At 41.0% G+C, this 20912-nt stretch overlaps 1 pseudogene; it reads left to right on the forward strand.

Annotated features, from left to right (window-relative positions):
• The first annotated feature begins 2364 nt into the window (after positions 1 to 2364).
• LOC131528930 (NACHT, LRR and PYD domains-containing protein 3-like) overlaps positions 2365 to 20912 on the forward strand; it is a 65086-nt pseudogene continuing 46538 nt past the window's right edge.

Raw genomic sequence — 20912 nt, forward strand, 5'->3', positions numbered from 1 at the left:
TCATATTTTAGAACCCTTTGTCATAGATACATTCTGATCTTTTAAAATGACAGGAATACTTTCATTAGGATCGGATGCTTTGATTGTTCTTCTGCATCATTTTCCTGATCTTGACCACACAAGTAAAAATGGCTAATCTTACCCCACTCTCCCATATAAGTATTAGACATTTAATTTAATATTTTACAGCGTAAATCTATATTATCTACTAAGAAACAACTCATTTAGAACATTTATATTATTTTTCAACTATTTACAGGCCTACTATTAATATGGTTACAATAAAATGTGTTATAGATTACTAGTATCAAGACAAGTGATGGTTACACTTTATTTTGATAGTCCTGTGTTTCTTGCCAACATGACGACATAACAGTATATTTTGTGGGATTTACATTGTAGTTATACTCATTGTTCACATTGTTTTGAGTGAAGAACCTGCTGAGATCTGAATGCGGTTCAGTGAGGATCGTTCTTCAAGCTCAGCTTCGTTTATTTACCATTATATCAATTAAAATCATTATATTTACATAGTTAAGATGACATGTACAGTGAGTTAGTGTGTTTTCTAATCAGGCACTGAATGAAGAGCACATTAAAGGTCCTGCAGAGCGATATTCCCAAAACCACAGGGTTTCGTGTCACATACCTTTTATATTATAAACAGTAATTTCAGATAACTGGGCAACTGTCTACTGTCCACTTAACTGATTAATTGATTGTGAAGGACTGTTACGATTATGTGAATCGACTGTCTATTGTGTTTCTGCTTTTGTACAGCGTCCTTGAGCTTGGGAAAGGCGCTATATAAATTAAACATATTATTATAATCATGTGTCCTATCACACAGGTCAAATTTGCAGTTAGACCTTTTTTTATTTTTATTAAATGACAGATTTTTGTGAGAAATTCAAATGTGCAAATAAATATGAATAGTGTACACAATTATTAGTGAATGAGACCCCCTATTCCCACTATTTTAAAGCTATATTAAGTTGTGCAGCTATTCGTATTCAAAAGATTAATAAATATGGAGTATTTTTTTTTGAAGAAGAGAAACTGCCTTTTATTTCACCTAACATTTTTGCATATCTGAATTCCTTTTAAAGATGTGTTCCTGTCTATATGTATACTGTATATAAAGCCATGCTAATGTAATGCTTACCTTACTACATATCGGACGTAAAGTTTTGCTGAGCAATCCACTTTCTTGCTGTTTTGAATATGGAAGCTTTTTCTTCTTGTGTATTCGTGTTCAGTATGCTGCAGAACAAAAGAAAATAAAGCTTTAATGGCATATTTTCAGGACCAGGCACTAGCATTCATTTGTGAGTGAACAAACAATGTTCATATGGCATATATCAATTTATAATGTGAACATGCTTCTCGTTCTGCAGAATGACTGCAGAAACCGGCTGCAGAAAAAAAATAAAATCATCAAACATTTTACGTTCAAATGGTACAGAATAGTTATGTAGACAAATATGAATTGTGGAAATGTATGGATTTCTTAAATTTTAAAGGCACACCATGTACCTTACTTACAACATTTATATGAATGTTAAATTACCAAACAGTGTAAGATGTGCCAGATGCACGCTTGTGGCTTTCCAGAAGATGTCTCAGTTCTTCTTCTGAAGAAACAATTCCTGATGTATTCTTCTGATGATGTACATATTCTGAAATTTGATGGGAGCCAGTCTGATAAAAAAAAACAAAGTATATTAATTTGAAGAGGTTCATACTTTCGTCTACACAATATTTGTATTCTATATATTTACTCAGTTGAGGAAAGAAAAACCCAAATAATAATAATAAACACCAATTAATTCGTTCAGATTGGGTCAGTACTAAAATTAATCATGGTTTATTATAGTAAAAGTGTGGTAACCATGTTTTAATTTTTTACCGGATTTATTACCATTGTATAGGTTATCCAGTTTTACTACAAATAACACGTTTAATCTATGGCTAGTTTACCACAACCGTTATTATTTTGTGGTTGTAAAACCATGGTTAATGTTCGTAAGGAGACTGGCTACAACTAACGTTACAGTAAAACGAAATTACTATTGACGGTTACTGCACGTTTTACATTTCTTCTGGTAGTTTGTTTTCGAAAATCTTTTTTTTTTTTTTTAAACCTGTAAGACTGTTTTGTTCTTCATTATCCATCATAGGTATGCTTCTCCTTCATGATCCATCTGAGCTGATCCTGGATTGGAAATAACCGCGCAAAAAAAACAAAACAAAAAAACACTGAATTCTGCGCATGATCTGTGACCTCTTGATTTTTTTTTTTTTTTTTTTTTTGGAAAGGGGGCGTTTTCCCAACACCTCCAGAAACGCCCATTTTACGTCATGGTAATGAAACCCTTGGAATTTAGTGAATCCCATTCCCAAAACCACAGGAAGCTCCGAGAGTCAAACTTTTCCGTTACGACCGAGAAGACGCCGGAAGTTAAAAACCTTCATAAAGGATCATATTTGACGGTGAGTTCAGTGATCAGGCTTTATTTAATATCGTGTCATGTTGTTATATGATGTTCAGTGTATTTATAAGATCCTAACTCTGCTGTTGTTCACTGAAAAGAACACAAACTGACGCTCGTGAAGCGGATCGCATCGAAAGTGAAAGTAAATATAACGGAACCGCGTTAACCGCACAAATACCACAGAAAACATTAGATTTTACCATGCTATTGAGCTCTGTGTGTGCTTTTACCCGTGGATTTCATGATCTAATTGTGTGATGGATAATTTCAATAAAAGTAGTGTTAACCTCTACCGCACGCATTATGATAGACCTATAAAACAAATATTTGACTCGTTTTCTTTTCTTGGAATGGCTGAACTTGAAGTGCTGTATAAAAAAAAAAAAAAAAAGGGAAAAAATATTACTTTAAGGTACTTTATGATTTGTTGCCATACGGCAACAACATACAACAGTGGATCTAACCAGAGAGAGCAAATCCTGGCAGCGGCAGGTCGCAGCGCCACTTCCGGTGGCATCCCCAGGGTTTTTCTCGCTGTTTCTGCTGTTTGCTCGGTAAAAACTACACTGTTCTCAGTGGCGCGCGGTGGTGTTTTTATTTATTTATTTTTTAATGATGCAAAGTTCCCACAATTGTATTACTATTATTATTATTATTATTATTATTATTATTGTTATTATTATACATTTTTATGTATCAGCTGTCAGAGTTTGTGCCAGGAGTCACGATCGTTTGTCGCCGTTTCTGCTGTAAATTACAGTTTTATTTTTAACTAAAAGATTTGATGATGCATATATACCAGCAAGCAGATGCGATCAGAATATGAACCCAATAAGCTAAATTGCATAAGTATTTTCCCATAAAGAACATACACACAGATAAGGAGCGCAGCTGCCACTAGCCAATACTGTATAGGCACACACGCGCGCGCGCGGGCATACACAAACATTTAAAAAAATAAAAATAAAAATGTATTTAGTGTAACACTTTAGTTATTAACTAGTTGCTTGCATATTACTATATTAGCTGTTTATTAGTACTCATAAAGCACGTACTATGCCTTATTATGCGTGATTCTATCTTACCGTACCTGAACAGTAAGGAGTTTATTGAGGAAAAAGTCAATAGTAATAGTAATAGTATATACACACACACACACACACACACACACAATATATATATAATATATATATATATATATATATGTATATATATATATTAAAATAATCATGAGACCATTTTATTGATTTTTTTATGTATTTTTATCATTAACTGATTTTTTATTTAGGATCTTTTATTTAGGATCTTTATTCACTCTTTATCATTGATGGGAATAACGGCGTTATAAATAAACGGCGTTACTAACAGCGTTATTTTTTTCAGTAACGAGTAATCAAACGAATTACTGTTTCCTCCGTTACAACGCCGTTACCGTTACTGACAATAAAATGTTGGCGTTACTATATTATATTATTAGAATTAAATTTTCAGTTCATCTGAATGGATGCAGTGTAGCTGTATTTGACGTCCCATAAACTCTAGTGTGAAGCGCACGACTCGCCGTCGCTTTCTCTCACAGACACGCACGCAAAGAAAGATACAGAGCAAGAGAGTCTTTCATAACATGCAGAAGTGACGCGCTACATGTAAACAATATTCTTTGTTGTATTTTCCTGTTAAAATAACGTTCCTTTGGAATTCTTCAGCTTTTAAGAACTGCCGGTTTCTCTGGTAGTGGGCGGAACTAATGCGCAAATGACAATCTCATTGGCTGGCGCTCACCTATTATCAGCACTGTTTTGATTTCAGCAAATCAAGTGAGGGGCTACTGAATCAATTCGAGTGAACGCAGACAACGTGATTAATATTCATGAACCCAGCAGCTCATTAATCCTTAGTGCGTTTTATATTGATGACAAATATGCTTTCATACTTGGTTATTCTAATTACTAAAGTTCTATCATCATATAATATAAAATTATCATAATATTATATTATAATGCTTGACTGACTGATACTAAGTGTCAGTAGATAAATAGTGTAGATTAATGTACAATGTTTTATAATAAGAATTTATTATTTTTAGTGTCCATTTCATTAATTTAACATATTAAATATTGGGGGCATCCAAAGTTATTTGACATTTGAACATTTTTTAAAAAGTAACGCAATAGTTACTTTCCCTGGTAATTAGTTACTTTTATAATGATGTAACTCAGTTAATAACTCAGTTACTATTTGTGAGAAGTAACTTGTAACTATAACTAATTACTTTTTTAAAGTAACGTGCCCAACACTGCTCTTTATTAATCCTTTCCTTTGAACTGTATACAGTGAACTGTTGGATCCTGAAGGATGAGAAATTCTTAATCAAATATGGCGACAGTAGCCCACTTGTTTTTATCCACAAGTGCTGTCCAGAAGAAGAAGAAAGTATGGTCAAAATTGGTTTATATAATAATGTTACAGTATAATAATTAATGCCTCAGACTTGTAGGCCTAGAGCATTTACAGTACATGACATAAATTATATTTTCTAACAATGAATGCTTTCTATTAATATTATAAATGTATTATTACTGTTTTTCATTATAAAATAACAGTAAAAATTGTTTGCAACAAAACTTACGAAAATTACACATAGTTTTGCAACGCATAAAAAAGGTATTACAGTTAAAAGATTTTGCTACACTCACCATAGTTTAAGCATGCTATTTGTAGTAAAACCGTGGCTATACAAATTGTAATAAAAAAAACATTTCATTTGTCGGTGATCCCACATTTGCCCATTTTCATTTTTGTAGCTATTACAAAAATGCTATACTTAATTGAACTGCCCAATTTCCATTCATCACTTTATTAATTTGCATGCATGATATGAATGTGAAATAACCTGCCAAAATTGACATAACCTCAAAGCCGCAAGGATAAGATGACTGGATTTCTGATGTTGGTGTGTTGTACGGCTTCGCCTGCCATCAGTCAAGGCAAGGGAGGCAGAGTCTCATTAGAGGGGAAAAAAATGGATGCGAAAATTATCGATATTACAAATAAATCTACACAAGTATTACAAAATGTGGCATTAAAAAGTGTAAAAGTTACTAGTTTTTATAAAGTAATTCTGTCCAACAGCGACACCCGCTGGTAAAGTTAAAAAGAACAGCTGAACATCAGTTGACAAATAAAATGTTTGTATTGTTACTGCCTTTTGTTATTATTTTGGAATAAATGTAAAAATATGTAAAAACACTTGATGAGATTTATTGATGAGATTTGAACTTGATGAGATTTATTGGTTTTGATGAACAGAATATTACACAGTGTAAAAATACAAAATATAATTGTATTTGGCCTTTTTAATGTAATGTTTATTTAACCAGGGAAGGTAAGGTTTTATATATATATATATATATATATATTAGTCATACACGAAGCCGGACGGTGCAGAAAGTGCAAGACGGACTCATATAGAAGCAATAACTTACAACTTACCAGGAAATCCCTAATATGGACAAAAGCGTCCAGCTATCACTGTGTTTTCTGAATAAAAGGCAGAAACCTTTGGAAACGTGAAGACATTAAACACGCGATTGCCACAATATATGGTTTATTTGTGCTTTTTTCAGTCATCTCCAGGTAATAAATAAAGTTTATGAACAATTCAGTGCTACTTGACATAGCATTTATTACAGTACAGAAACTATTCTGCCTTATATGTGATAAAAATGAAAAAAAAAAAAAGTGTTTGTAGTGCATTAATAAATCATTTATTGTTTATTTCCTATATTCCTAGTATGTATATACTGTATATATATATATGAAATGGTATGAATACTTTTGCAAGGCACTGTGTGTATGTATGTATGTGTGTGTGTGTGTGTGTGTGTGTATATATATATATAATATTTATGTCCCCCCTCACTTCTGAAATGATGGGTATGCACCTGTATATAGTATACACGTGTTTATATACTGTCTATACAGCTAAGCACTCCTTATGTGTATGTTCTTTATGTGAAAATGCTTATGCAATTTAGCTTATTGGGTTCATATTCTGGTCGCAGCAGAAACGGCGACAAACGATCGTGACTCCTGGCACAAACTCTGGCAGCTGATACATAAAAATGTACAATAATAATAACAATAATAATAAATAACACACCTGTGGGAACTTTGCCTTAATATTTTAAAACACCATCGCTCGCCACTGAGAACAGCGTAGTTTTTACCGAGCAAACAGCAGAAACGGAGAGAAAAACCGTGGCAGCTGCCAGGAACGACCAGTGGCAGCTGCCACGAGAAATATGGCAGCTGCCAGAGTTCATGCCAGGCATCTGGGGATGCCACCGGAAGTGGTGCTGCGACCTGCCACTGTCAGGGAGAGCGCCAGCTCTTGCAGGTCTAACTTAGAATAAGTGTAAGTTTGCTTATAGTTAATATTTTTCCTCAGAAATGTTTGTGGTGATTCAACTGGTGTTCTAATAAGCTTTAACACGGTACTTATAACCTTATACATACTTTCCAACAACTTCTGCTTTTATTTATTCCATTCTTTTTAGCTGAATGCTTTATATTCTTTGAATTTCAATACATTTTTCATGAATATTATTTAAATTTCAAATTTATACAGTTAAAACAAATCTAATACTGTATATCATGTATCATAAAACACTGACATAAAACCAAAAACACTGCAGTTCATGGAAATTCAACATTACGCAATCTTATGAGAGGAAGACTATGAACTTGAGGCTGAGCACTTAAACACTTAAGGCAGTATTCCAGGAAATGTATTCCAGGAAATGAAGGTTTATTTAAAAAAAAAAAAAAAGGTTTTGCAGGAAAAATACAACAAAAGTTCTTCTCGGACCGAGGTATTAATAACATCAAAATGGAAAAAGCCAAAAGAGAAAAACAAAACTCCACGAGGGGAGAAAACAAAGCCAGGGAAAAATAACAATCAAAGAAAGGAACTCAGGATACCTTACTTGGGCTAGCTTAGAGAGGCTTAAGTGAGACCAGGCAGGAAACACAGGGTACAGACTCAAAAACCGAGTGAGGAACCAAGGGAAAAATACACAACTTAAATACACAGGGGGAAACAAGGCACAGGTGAGCTGGATAACGCTAACAAGGCCACACGAGGAAGAACTAAGGCAGAGGAGAACACAGGGGACCTCTAGAGGCACGGAGACAAACTACAGGAGGAAGGATGCTGACAGGACCCCCTCCTCTAGGAACGGCTCCTGACGTTCCTTCCAGAACACCCCTGCCTCCGGGTGCGAAACTCCCGGATCAAACTTGGGTCCAGGATGTCTTTGGCTGGAACCCAGGAGCGCTCCTCCGGCCCGTAGCCCTCCCAGTCCACCAGATACTGCAGTGAGTTCTGGACCCTCCGGGAGTCCAGTATCCGGTGGACTGTGTAGGCTGGCTGGCCATCAATGATCCTGGGAGGTGGAGGGGGTCTGCGTGGGGGGGCAAATGGAGAAGACAAGACAGGTTTTAGCAATGAGACATGAAACGTGGGGTTAATTCTAAGTGAACGGGGAAGAAACAAACGATAAGAAACAGGGTTAACTTTCCTTGCTATGCGAAAAGGGCCAATGTATTTCTGGGAAAGCTTCCTTGATTCGACCCAGAGAGGCAGGTTCTTGGTGGCTAACCAGACTCTTTGACCAGCTCGGAAATTAGGGGCCGTCCGGCGGTGGCGATTGGCCTGACGTTGGTATCTCTGGGAGGTCTGAAGAAGGGCACGCCTAACCTTCCTCCAGGTCTGCCGACAGCGTTGGACAAAACGCCGGGCCGAGGGAACGTCAACCTGTGACTCTACCTCAGGGAACAATGGGGGGGTATACCCGAACTGGCATTCAAAGGGGGATAGCCCAGTGGCCGAGGACTGGAGGGTGTTGTGGGCATATTCTGCCCATATGATGTAGGTAGCCCAAGAGGTGGGATTATTGGCTGCCATACACCACAGGGTGGTCTCCAGATCCTGGTTAATTCTTTCCGTCTGGCCATTAGACTCTGGATGGAACCCAGACGATAGACTGGCTGTGGCCCCAACCAGCTTGCAGAAGGCCCCCCAGAACCGGGATGAGAACTGGGGCCCTCGGTCGGAGACAATATCGAGGGGAATTCCAAACACTCGGAAGACATGGTTCATGAGGAGCTCTGCTGTCTCTTTGGCCGAAGGCAATTTGGGCAGGGGGATGAACCGTGCAGCCTTAGAGAACCGGTCCACAACCACCAGGATGACAGTGTTGCCCTGGGATGGTGGGAGTCCTGTGACAAAGTCAAGAGAAAGGTGCGACCATGGCCTACGGGGAACAGGTAAGGGATGGAGCAGTCCCTGAGGTCGCTGACGTGTAGACTTTCCCTGGCTACACACGGGGCAGGCCTCCACATAAACTTTAACGTCTTCCTTGATGGATGGCCACCAAAACCGCCGCTGAAGGAAGTCAAGAGTGCGAGCATTTCCCGGATGGCACGTCAAAGGAGACTCATGACCCCACTGCAAGACCCGGGCCCGGGCAGATTGAGGGACGTACAGGCGTTCTGCGGGACCACCTCCTGGGTCCGGCTCTCGGGCTTGAGCCTCTTGCACCACCCTCTCCAGTTCCCACTGAAGGGGTGCAACAATCCTAGACCTCGGAATAATCGATGCCACAGGTTTCTCCTGTGTCTCGGGAGAGTAGGCTCGGGACAGGGCATCCGGCTTGAAATTCTTGGTGCCGGGTCTGTAAGACAGGAGAAACTGGAATCGATTAAAAAACAAGGACCATCGGGCCTGCCGAGGATTCAGCCGCTTAGCCTGCTGGAGGTATTCCAGGTTCTTGTGGTCTGTGAGAACCTGGAAAGGGTGCTGAGCCCCTTCAAGCCAATGACGCCACTCCTCCAAGGCAAGTTTAACCGCAAGCAGCTCTCGATCCCCCACGTGGTAGTTGCGCTCCGCATCCGACAGGCGACGGGACATGAAGGCGCAAGGGTGTAATTTTCCATCCTCACCCCTTTGCGACAGGATGGCCCCTACGCCCACCTCTGAAGCGTCCACCTCCACGACGAAAGGTCTTTCTGGGTTGGGGATTGAGAGAATGGGAGCGGAAGTGAAGTGGTGCTTGAGCTCCTTGAAGGCCCCTGCTGCCTCCGGACCCCAGTGAATCTTGCCTCCTCCTCCCTTGGTCAACGCAGTCAAGGGGGCCACCACAGAGCTGAAGTTCGTAATGAACCTCCTATAGAAGTTTGCGAAGCCGATGAAACGTTGAACCTCCATAACTGTGGCAGGAATAGGCCAGTTGAGGATAGCTTCAACCTTCTTAGGGTCCATCTCCACGTGGCCAGGAGTGATGATGAACCCGAGAAACTGAGCCTGGGTAACATGAAACTCACATTTCTCGGGCTTCACGTAGAGATGATTGTCAAGGAGTCTCTGGAGGACCCTGCTGACATGCCCCTCATGCTCCTCCAATGACCCCAAGAAAATGAGGATATCGTCAAGATACACAAAGACGAATAGATTAAGCATGTCCCGGAGAACATCATTTATCAGTGCTTGGAATACAGCGGGGGCGTTGGTGAGCCCGAACGGCATCACCAGATACTCATAGTGGCCCGTGGGGGTGTTGAAGGCCGTCTTCCATTCGTCCCCTTGTCGGATCCGCACGAGATGGTAAGCATTGCGCAGATCCAGTTTAGTAAAAATGGAAGCTCCTTGTAGTAGCTCGAAAGCAGTGGCCATGAGAGGAAGGGGGTATCGGTTCCGAACCGTGATCTTGTTGAGGCCCCGGTAATCGATACATGGCCTAAGACCCCCGTCTTTCTTCCCCACAAAGAAGAAGCCTGCCCCAGCCATGGAAGTAGAGGCGCGGATGATGCCGGCTGCCAAGGATTCCTTAATGTAGGTATCCATAGCTGTGCGCTCTGGAGAAGATCCGACCCCTGGGAGGGCAAGAGCCAGGGAGTAGCTCAATGGCACAGTCATAGGGGCGGTGAGGTGGTAAGGAGGTGGCCCGGGACTTGCTGAATACTGCCTTGAACTGATGATAGGAACTGAGGACTCGAGACAGATTGATGGACTCTTGAAACTCGGAACTAGGGACTGAGGGACTCAGGCAGGTGAGATGGCAAGTGGAACCCCAGTTTAGAATGGTGCCAGCGGACCAGTCGATGCAGGGATTATGTCTGCGCAGCCAGGGGTGGCCCAGGATAACCGGATATTCGGGAGAGTCAATAAGATAAAAGGTCTCCTCCTGCTTGTGTTGATGGATGGTAAGTTGCAGGGACTGAGTGGCCTCTGTTACTCTGCCTGGTTCCAGAGGTCTGCCATCCAATGCTGTAACTGCCTGGGGATGAGGAAGAAGTTGGGTAGGGATCCCAAGTTCCTTAGCCAAGGATAGATCCAGGAAGTCACCTGCGGCGCCGGAATCAATCATGGCCTGGACCAGATGCTGGTGGCCCTCCCAGGACAGAGTGGCTGGGACAGCTAGAATGGCGTTAGTCGGAGGAGCTCTAATTTTCCCCATCACAGCCCTCCTGCAGCTGGGCGGGGATAACCGTTTCCCGAGAGCTAGGAACAAGTGGAGCGAAAGTGGCCGGAAGCACCGCAGTAGAGACAACGTCGCTCCCTCATGCGACGTTCCCTCTCGCTGGGAGACAGCCTGGAACGACCCAACTGCATGTCCTCCGGGGAATCATGGAGCTGTTCAGGAGCCGGAGAAGCCCTGGATGCAGGAATACGAACTGGGGAAACGGGCCTGCTCACAGGAACTTGGGACTGAAATGCCTTGCGGCGAGCCACCCTCCGCTCTCTCAGACGATTGTCAAGGCGGATGGCCATCGTAATGAGGGACTCGAGATCAACAGCTGGCTCTCGGATGGCTAACTCATCTTGAAGGGGCTCGGACAGCCCTCCCTGAAAGCAGACCATCAACGCCTCATTGTTCCATCCGCTACCTGCCGCGATGGTCCGAAACTCGATGGCAAAATCTGCCGCGCTGCGGGAGCCTTGACTGAGAGTAAGCAGGCGCTTGGAAGCTTCCCGACCACTGACTGGATGATCAAACACTCGCTTGAACTCCTCTTCAAAGGCCGCGTAGGATTCAACACAGGCATCCTGGGATTGCCACACCGCGGAGGCCCAGGAGAGCGCCTTGTCTGAGAGAAGAGTAATTATGTAAGCAATCTTGGAGCGGTCTGTAGGAAAACTTGAGGGCTGGAGCTCGAAGGTCAGGGAGCACTGGGTGAGAAAACCCTGGCAGGAATTAGGATCCCCTGCAAAGGCCTTGGGAGGTGGTAATCAAGGCTCTGCAACTGAAGTAGGCCTGTTGCCACTCGGGGGTGAAGCAGAGGGAGGTGAAGCGCCCAGGAGCCGTTCAAAGAGCTGGCGGATGGAACCCATCAGATCAGCGAGGAGTTGAGAGTGTTTGGCCATTAGCTCCTCCTGATGGCTGAGAACGGCTTCATGGCGCTGAAAAGATGACTCGTGTTGGGCAACCACTGCCAACAGGTCCTTTGAGGTGAGTGTTTCTGGGTCCATGGCTGACTCGGTTTTTCTGTCACAAGCCGGGCTTGAACTTGGGTCTCTGGTGTGGTGGTTGTGAGATCTACCACTGAGCCACGAGAGTGATAATGTTGGACCCAAACGAAACACTTAAGGCAGTATTCCAGGAAATGAAGGTTTATTTTTAGAAAAAAAAGGTCTTTGCAGGAAAAATACAACAAAAGTTCTTCTCGGACCGAGGTATTAATAACATCAAAATGGAAAAAGCCAAAAGAGAAAAACAAAACTCCACGAGGGGAGAAAACAAAGCCAGGGAAAAATAACAATCAAAGAAAGGAACTCAGGATACCTTACTTGGGCTAGCTTAGAGAGGCTTAAGTGAGACCAGGCAGGAAACACAGGGTACAGACTCAAAAACCGAGTGAGGAACCAAGGGAAAAATACACAACTTAAATACACAGGGGGAAACAAAGCACAGGTGAGCTGGATAACGCTAACAAGGCCACACGAGGAAGAACTAAGGCAGAGGAGAACACAGGGGACCTCTAGAGGCACGGAGACAAACTACAGGAGGAAGGATGCTGACAAATGATGTTATTGTTACAGCTGAACAGATTGCAGCTGACCTTGCTAGCTTGCTAAACTATTGCAATAATATCATTCCACTATTGCACAGAGTTGCCGCTTGGCAACACATACATTTGATTGATTTACCAAAAACTAATTTCATAAAAACTTTTTTGAGTAGTGAATATGTCATTATAACTTATCTGAGGTGATCTTTATGATTTTTTTGTGCATGTGACACGGGCTGGTCCTTGTTTTTTACTGAGGTTTTAGTTTGCTTTCAGCAACTACTGACAAGAGACAGCAGTCTATCAGAAATAGCTCCACAGAAAAAAACTGCATGTCACGTGACTTAACCAAAGCACATCATTGGCTAAACAAAGGTCTTCTCTTTCCAACAAAACAAACAAGAATGTTCTCTTAAAGACACAGTGGCAAGGAAATGAAACAAAGTGTATGTTGCCATATGGCAACACCATGTGGTAGAGGGTTAATAATCTTTTATGAGGGGAAAACATAAATTAAAAGACTATTAAAATAATGTTTGCATAAGCGTGCAGAATTTAACATTTTTTCCGATATTAAATATCGTCCAGTTTGTCTTTCTCTCTCACTTACACTCTTTCCAGTTCTGATACTGAATCATGAGATATATGAATCTCTTCATGCAGATATCAGAGCCTCTGTTTGGACCCCCCCTATCTGAGGCTTGTCCCCCCTAAAAATATAATTACAAGCGACTCTATGTATTGAAAATAATATAATGGACATATATTTAAAATAATTGTGTGATTAGTAAAACAAAATAAACGCAAAAAACCGTTTTAAGTTCAGAAATGTTTAGATCCCCCCCCCCTCCCTTTCCTCACAGTGGTTTGGTCCACTGCCTGCTTTCCTTCTTTACCGATGCACACACGAGTCCGGTGAGTGAGAGCAAGTTAGTTATGTGTAAGTAGGCTGTCAAGGCTATTTTATTCTCTTTAAACATCGGGTGAAATGATTATTTCTCTTTAATACAGATGATCATTAATAAATTAGTCATGACAAAAACAATATGACATCTGATGTATTTTCTATGACCAATTATAAGGTTAACAAGCTTAATACCGTAGCTTGTCACCCACTACAACTAGCACGGCGATAAGCCTGTGTGTGAACTGATAGTAGGCTAATATTGTAGACCTACGTGTTGGGTTTCGTTCAATATGATGTCAAGTGGCAGATCAGTACGGTTCTAACCCTGCAGAGAAACTCCGGGCTGAGAACGGTTTGTAATCGTGCCGCGCCGTACCAGGCTCACGTGGAAAAACAACTGGAACCATACCTGACCAAAACCGTTCGGCCCGATATGACCGCGTGGTGAACCATGAACTCATATTTAAACACGGTCTCCATGCTATGTGCATGCTGTGTACACATATCTATCCTTACAAGTACAATTTTGGCTGTATTATTTGTGTCCCCTTCAAAAATTGCTCTTGAGAAATTTTACGTTTATTGTCCCCCCCTACTGTCAGATGAAATTTACGCCCCTGCTCTTATGTCTCCATATGCAGGTGTGAAGTCAGTTTGTCATCATGGAGAACAGAGAGAGATCTTCATCTCCTGATCACAGCCGTGTGTCTCTGAAGAGTGACAGATCCATGGGTCCTCCTCCTGACCTCAGTGATGATCCAGTGACCTCTGACCCCAGGTGAGACACAATTCAGTATAAGACACAACAGACTGACTTATAATAAATGAAACAGCCGACAGAACTAAAGGACGAGTTATGTCTGTGTGTTTATCATGATCTTCAGGAGGAGGAAGAGGAAGAGATCTTCATCTCCTGATCACAGCTGTGTGTCTCTGAAGAGTGACGGATCCATGATTATTCCTCCTAATTTCAGTAATGATCCAGTGACCTCTGACCCCAGGTGAGATATAATCCAGTGTTAAGGTCAATTCATGCTGCGCTGATAAACACTGACCAGCGTGAACAATCACCGGATCACAGTTCATCATTTCTCAGACGCTCCACGAGTCGACAAGTGCTGCTTCAACATGTTCAATCAGAGAAACACACACTGAGCAACAGCAGCAGATTCAGACACACACTGATCCACAAACCAGAACAAGAGTGTGTTTCCACTGTTAGTGAACCACAGACTGTAGAGCTGTGTTCGGTGCATCGATACGATGATGTATCGTCACAGAGGTTTGATTCTGTCTCTGTATGGATATTGTGGCACGTGTGCAGCAGTGGACCGCGCTTAATTTGAATACAAGAACACCGTTTAAAACACAGTAGAAAAGTGCAAGGTTTCTAAAAAATAATGAATAGAGTATAATATATAGGCAACAACAAGGTTTAATCTGGCCGCAGAGGAACACAGCTGGGTTGCCTGATATAACGAGACGTCCCTGAAACAGAGCTTCACACTTGAGCAATACAGAAATATCTGCTAAGTGTGTTACTTATCTTTGTCAACCTGGCAACCATGTGTGCACTCGCTCTCTCTTCACTGAGGATAAACACGCTTGCTTTCTGAAAACACCGGTTAGCTTGCAGTTTAGCGATCTACACTTAGATACTCTATTCTCAGAAAAGTGTAATTCACCAAGTGTTCATGTACGAGAGAGCTCTGGCTTTAATTGTTTTAGAAACAATGATGTTACGAGCTCCTTGTTGAGAGAGTAATGTAGCTCTTGATCGATTAAGCTATTTTACTGATAAAACTGTGGTGCAGCGCTGAGAAGTTTGTGTTGCTGAATGTCTCTGCGTATGTTACGTGATCTGTGTGAGTGACTGAGCGTGAGATACAGTGAAAGATAGTTACAACTCTTCTAATATTAATTTTTTAAACTTAGAGAGTGTGTTAATTTGTGCAATAAAAGGAGTTCATTCAGAGCCGCGCAGACGTGTTCATGTGCATTCGGGGCATTTTGTGCAGATAGCCTATAAGTGGTAATATTAACGTTGTGTTATATAAATAATGAAGCGTATTCTATGTGAGATAAATGAGTTAAATCCCATTGATTAAAAACCTGCTATCATCTGCTTCGTTCTACTGGTCCTCTGCAGCGCGCGCAGCTCAACACAGAAACGTTATAACTACGATCATATAAAGTTATAGTGAGAGCACTATTATAGGAATCTTTTAGGATTTTCAAAATTTGTCTCAGACGACCAAATCGTGGCCAAAATCGCACCGTGTGAGCCGGGCTTTAGATTCACAGAGAAGCATTTAACCGTATGTTTACTCTGCGCTGAGGAGAACACGTCTCTAAAGCATTAAACAGCAGACGCGTCTGTCAAAGCACAACAGAACAAACCGCAGTAAACGCTTGTGCTTTCGTCTGAAGAGCTGAATATAAAGCGCTCTGATGTTTCAGACGACTTGCTCCTGCATCTTTCACACAGCAGCTGTTTTCATCAGTTTATCCAGAGAAATGTGTTATTCACTGATATAAAGTGATGAGACGGACGGATGCTTTCTGAGCACAGCGTTCAGACGAGACTAATCCATAATCACACTCACTGACCAGTATTATTATTATTATTGATTTGATCAGTTATTGTTGCAGCTCTGCTTATAATAAATGAAACAGCAGACAGAACTAAAGGAAGAATGATTTCTGTGTTTATCAGGATCTTCAGGACGAGGAAGAGATCTTCATCACCAGATCACAGCTGTGTGTCTCTGAAGAGTGACGGATCCATCAATCATCGTCCTGACCTCAGTGATGAAGCAGTGACCTCTGACCCCAGGTGAGGATAAACATGTAGTGATGATTGAACTGATTTATGGGAGTCAAAAACACACTCAATGCACACAGACAGAACTCGACACAATAAACACGTGCTCCAACATTAACATATAATATATTTATTATACAATACATATTACTTCAAAGATAAACTGAAATTATACCGAAAATACAAGACATCTCTATCGATTTAGATTTTAATTTAAGCATCCTTTATTTTCAGATATGTGTAATCAGTTGTTCTTGTGATATTTCAGCAGAGCAGATGGAGAGCGAAGCATCTCTGGAGGAGCCTCTGTCTTCTGTCTGAACAACACGAGCGTTACAGCGTCTCTGAATAAACATGATCAACCAGTGAATGATGAACTACAGAGAGTCAAAGACCAGCTCAAAACCAGCATGAAGAACAAGTATGAGAGATTATTTGAGGGACTGAACCTCCAGGAGAATGAAAGCCTCCTGAACAGGATCTACACACAGCTCTACATCATAGAGGAGAGAGTGAAGGAGTGAATGAAGAACATGAGGTTTTACAGATGGAGAAAACAGCCAGAACACAACACTCACAAGACACTCCAATCTACTGCAATGACATCTTTAAAGCCTCAGCTGAACCAGGATGTGAGGAGAAAGACCAGATCAAGACTGTTCTTACTAAAGGCATCGCTGGAATCGGAAAAACCGTCTCTGTGCAGAAGTTCATTCTGGACTGGGCCGAGGGAAAAGCCAATCAGGATGTAGATTTCATGTTTGTGCTTCCATTTCGAGAGCTGAACTTGATCCGAGATCATCAGTACAGTCTTCACAGACTTCTGCTGGACTTTCATCCTGAACTTCAAGATCTGGACTCAAAGATTTATGAGGAGTGTAAAGTTGTGTTCATCTTTGATGGTCTGGATGAAAGCAGAATCACGCTGATGTTTTCAGACGCTCAGAAAGTTTGTGATGTGACTGAGACTTCATCAGTGGGTGTGTTGATGTCAAAGCTCATGAAAGGAGAGCTGCTTCCTCTGCTCTCATCTGGATCACCTCCAGACCAGCAGCAGCCAATCAGATCCCTCCAAATACATCAACCGTCTGACAGAAATTCAGGGATTCACTGAGCCTCAGAAGGAGGAATATTTCAGGAAGAGAATCAGTGACCAGCATCAAGCCAGCAGAATCATCTCACACATCAGAAGAGCAAGAAGCCTCCACATCATGTGCCACATCCCCGTCTTCTGCTGGATCTCATCCACTGTGCTTCAGAAGCTCCTGGAAGAAGATCTGAGTGCAGAAATCCTCAAACTCTGACTGAAATGTACATCCACTTCCTGCTGATTCAGATCAACATGAGGAACCAGAAGTATGAAGAGAGAGATCCAGAGAAACTCCTGCAGTCCAACAGAGAAGTGATTGTGAAACTTGCTGAAGTGGCTTTCAAACAGCTGATGAAGGGCAATGTGATGTTCTATGAGGAGGACCTGATTGAGAGCGGCATAGATGTCACTGACGCCTCAGTGTATTCTGGGATTTGCACTGAGATCTTTAAGCAGGAGTCTGTGATTCATCAGAGGAAAGTCTACAGCTTCATTCATCTGAGCGTTCAGGAGTTTCTCGCTGCTTTCTATCTGTTTTACTGCTATTTAATGAAGAACATGGAGCCACTGCATGAATTCAGATCTAACAGATTTAACGTCTCTCTTTATAACATACTAACATCAGCAGTAGATAAAGCACTCGTGAGTAAGAATGGACGTCTGGATCTGTTCCTGCGGTTCCTGCTGGGCGTCTCACTGGAGTCCAATCAGAGACTCTTACAGGATCTACTGACACACACAGAGAACAGCTCAGAGAGCATCAGAGAAACCACACTGTACATTAAAATGAAGATCAAAAATGATGATGTTGATGCTTATTTTATACATCCTCCTCTCTCAGCTGGTGAATCCATCAATCTGTTCCTCTGTCTGCTGGAAGTGAAAGATCAGACTCTGTCCAGAGAGATTCAGGAGTTTGTGAAATCAGACAAACACTCAGAGAAACTCTCTCCTGCTCACTGCTCAACAATCTCCTACATGCTTCAGATGTCAGAGGAGCCGCTGGATGAGTTTGAACTCAAGAAATACAACACATCAGATGAGGGCAGAAGAAGACTTATACCAGCTGTGATCAACTGCAGAAAAACGCTGTGAGTGTTTCATCATTAACTAAACTATCATATTTAATAATGAATCTGACATCTTTATAATAAATGTTCCTGAATGAGAGATTTTCTCCTAAATAACAGGCCAGAATCTTAAAGGAGTCACGACAGGTGTTTTTAATACAGTAGATAGTGGAGTAAAATGTCTGTTATCACCGCGGTAAACACAACCCAGTCACATGAGAAACTCGTTCATTAAATCAACAGCAGGTGGAGCAAAGGGACGGTCGACACCATTGATCAGTGAAGCTGCAATTCAGACATTTTCACTGTGAATGAAGATAAAATACTGACATACATTACTGGTAATATTAATAGCAATAATAATATATCATTATAACCTTTAATCTTCAGTAATTATTGATCATAAATGGTTAATGTTCCAGCTGTTTGACTGCTGTTACAGTGAACTATTACAGTGAAGGCAGTGCTTGAAGTGTGTTTACTCTTTACTGTACAGCACTCGCCAGTATTTTACATTATTATACAGTCTGCATTATGCCATAAAATAAATAAAACAAGAGAAAATGTGGATTACTGTAAATGGGAATATTATGAGTGATATAGGTCTAGTTTTTTAAATTAATATTTACTCTGTCAGCTTTGTGAACAAATTTATTTCACAAATTAATTTGTACATGACACGTACATAAATTATTCAACACAACGTAACCTAAGTTTTGTCTTTTAATGAGATATGTGTCATATATCCATTTACATGTTAATCTTTTGAGGAAATGACTCAGACTCAGATGTGACACATTTCTGTGAAAGACTGCAGAGAACAAGCCCTGATTCACAACATTAGTCTCCAAACACAGAAATAAGCTGCAGTTTAGCTTTGCAGCGTCCAAAACTGATCAATTATATTCACAATAAGCAGAATATGTGGAAGACTGAATCTATGCAGGACTAATAGTGACAGTTAAGATGTTAATAATATGATCACGCTTTGATTCATAATTCAGAACAACTTCAGAAAGTCGTTGTTGCTGCTACAGTGAAACTTTAAGGTTTTTTATTATTATTGATTTACAGGTGCATTTTTTACCTTCATAGTCATGTTTTGTCACATTCTTAACATTCCATTAAGTGTATTATTCATATAATAAATAAAGCAATAAATGATGGCAAATGGAAGTGATGGGCTACTTGTAGATTTAAAAATAAAACCAGCAATAGGTGACAGCAAGTCACTGTCTTAATGAGCCAGGCGTCATTCATTCATTCATTCATTCAGTAACGAAGCGACATGCTGTAGTTGTGAATGGGTTATTAATCACTAGCCACATTTACACTTTTTTTGTCATTCCGATTAAAATCATTCCGATTGAAAGATTCGGTGGACTGTTCACATGAGACGTTATCTAATCCGATATGGTGTTTACATGCCCCGGCACTTTCAATTCTGGGACAGGCTAAGTAGCCTATGACAAAAAACACACAAACAAACAATCACCGGAGGAAAAACACCCGTATTAGCGTTAATATTTTTGATAGCTGCTTGCACTTGTTAAACGGACTAATATGTTCATTTGAGCGCTGAGTCATGTGGCCAGAACACGATCACATTACTGCCGTCTTCTATCGTAACACACACAGAACCAAACTGATTTCTCATTTCTAATAACTTGCACAGATATATATACCAGATAAAATAATAAACACAATATAGCTTGATCTCAGCCAGCTGATCAACACATATCATCATATCGCCCTAATTTATTAATGTTAAAGCATTAAAGGATCAAAGACTACGACCCTCTGTAATGCAGCTCTGAAATGAATTGTATTCTGATATTAAAAAGTTTTACTGTACTTAAATAGAACAAATACACAGTTTCTTCAAAAGAGTTGCTGAACAATGAATCAAAGGAGCGTTGCTTTATGAACACGGAGAGTCTCACACATAACATTTCCAAACGCATTTTCCTACAATATTCATGGTGTGAGCACTTATAAATTCAAGCAGATCGGAAATTATGAATCTGTAACAAATAAATACAAATGACAACAAAGGCAAATGTTGGTCAAGTTGGTTATTTTCATTGAGCTATACTTTCACTATCATCGTGTTGTTTAAGCCGAAAAGCAGAGAATTGCGCTTCATTTTGGATGTTTTTCACTCCGGACATGAGAGCAGATAGTTCATAACACAGCGTTCTCCATTCTAATGTGTTTTTAACTGTATCTTTGAAATATTAACTTCTATCCACTATTACCCAGTCTCTGCTGTAGTGTGGTGTCCCCAAATCACAGAAAGTACTGCGTTGCCGACAGGGGCAGACTTATAATAGGCGAGGTAAGCGGCCGCTTAGGGCCCCGGGGAATCAGGGGGCCCCGTCTGATATTGGTGAAACATGTTTGGCAAATGCATGAGTATTTATTTGTGTTATGGAGAGCGTCAAATGTTCACTCA

Source organism: Onychostoma macrolepis, chromosome 21, assembly GCF_012432095.1.
Source record: "Onychostoma macrolepis isolate SWU-2019 chromosome 21, ASM1243209v1, whole genome shotgun sequence".
NCBI lineage: Eukaryota > Metazoa > Chordata > Actinopteri > Cypriniformes > Cyprinidae > Onychostoma > Onychostoma macrolepis.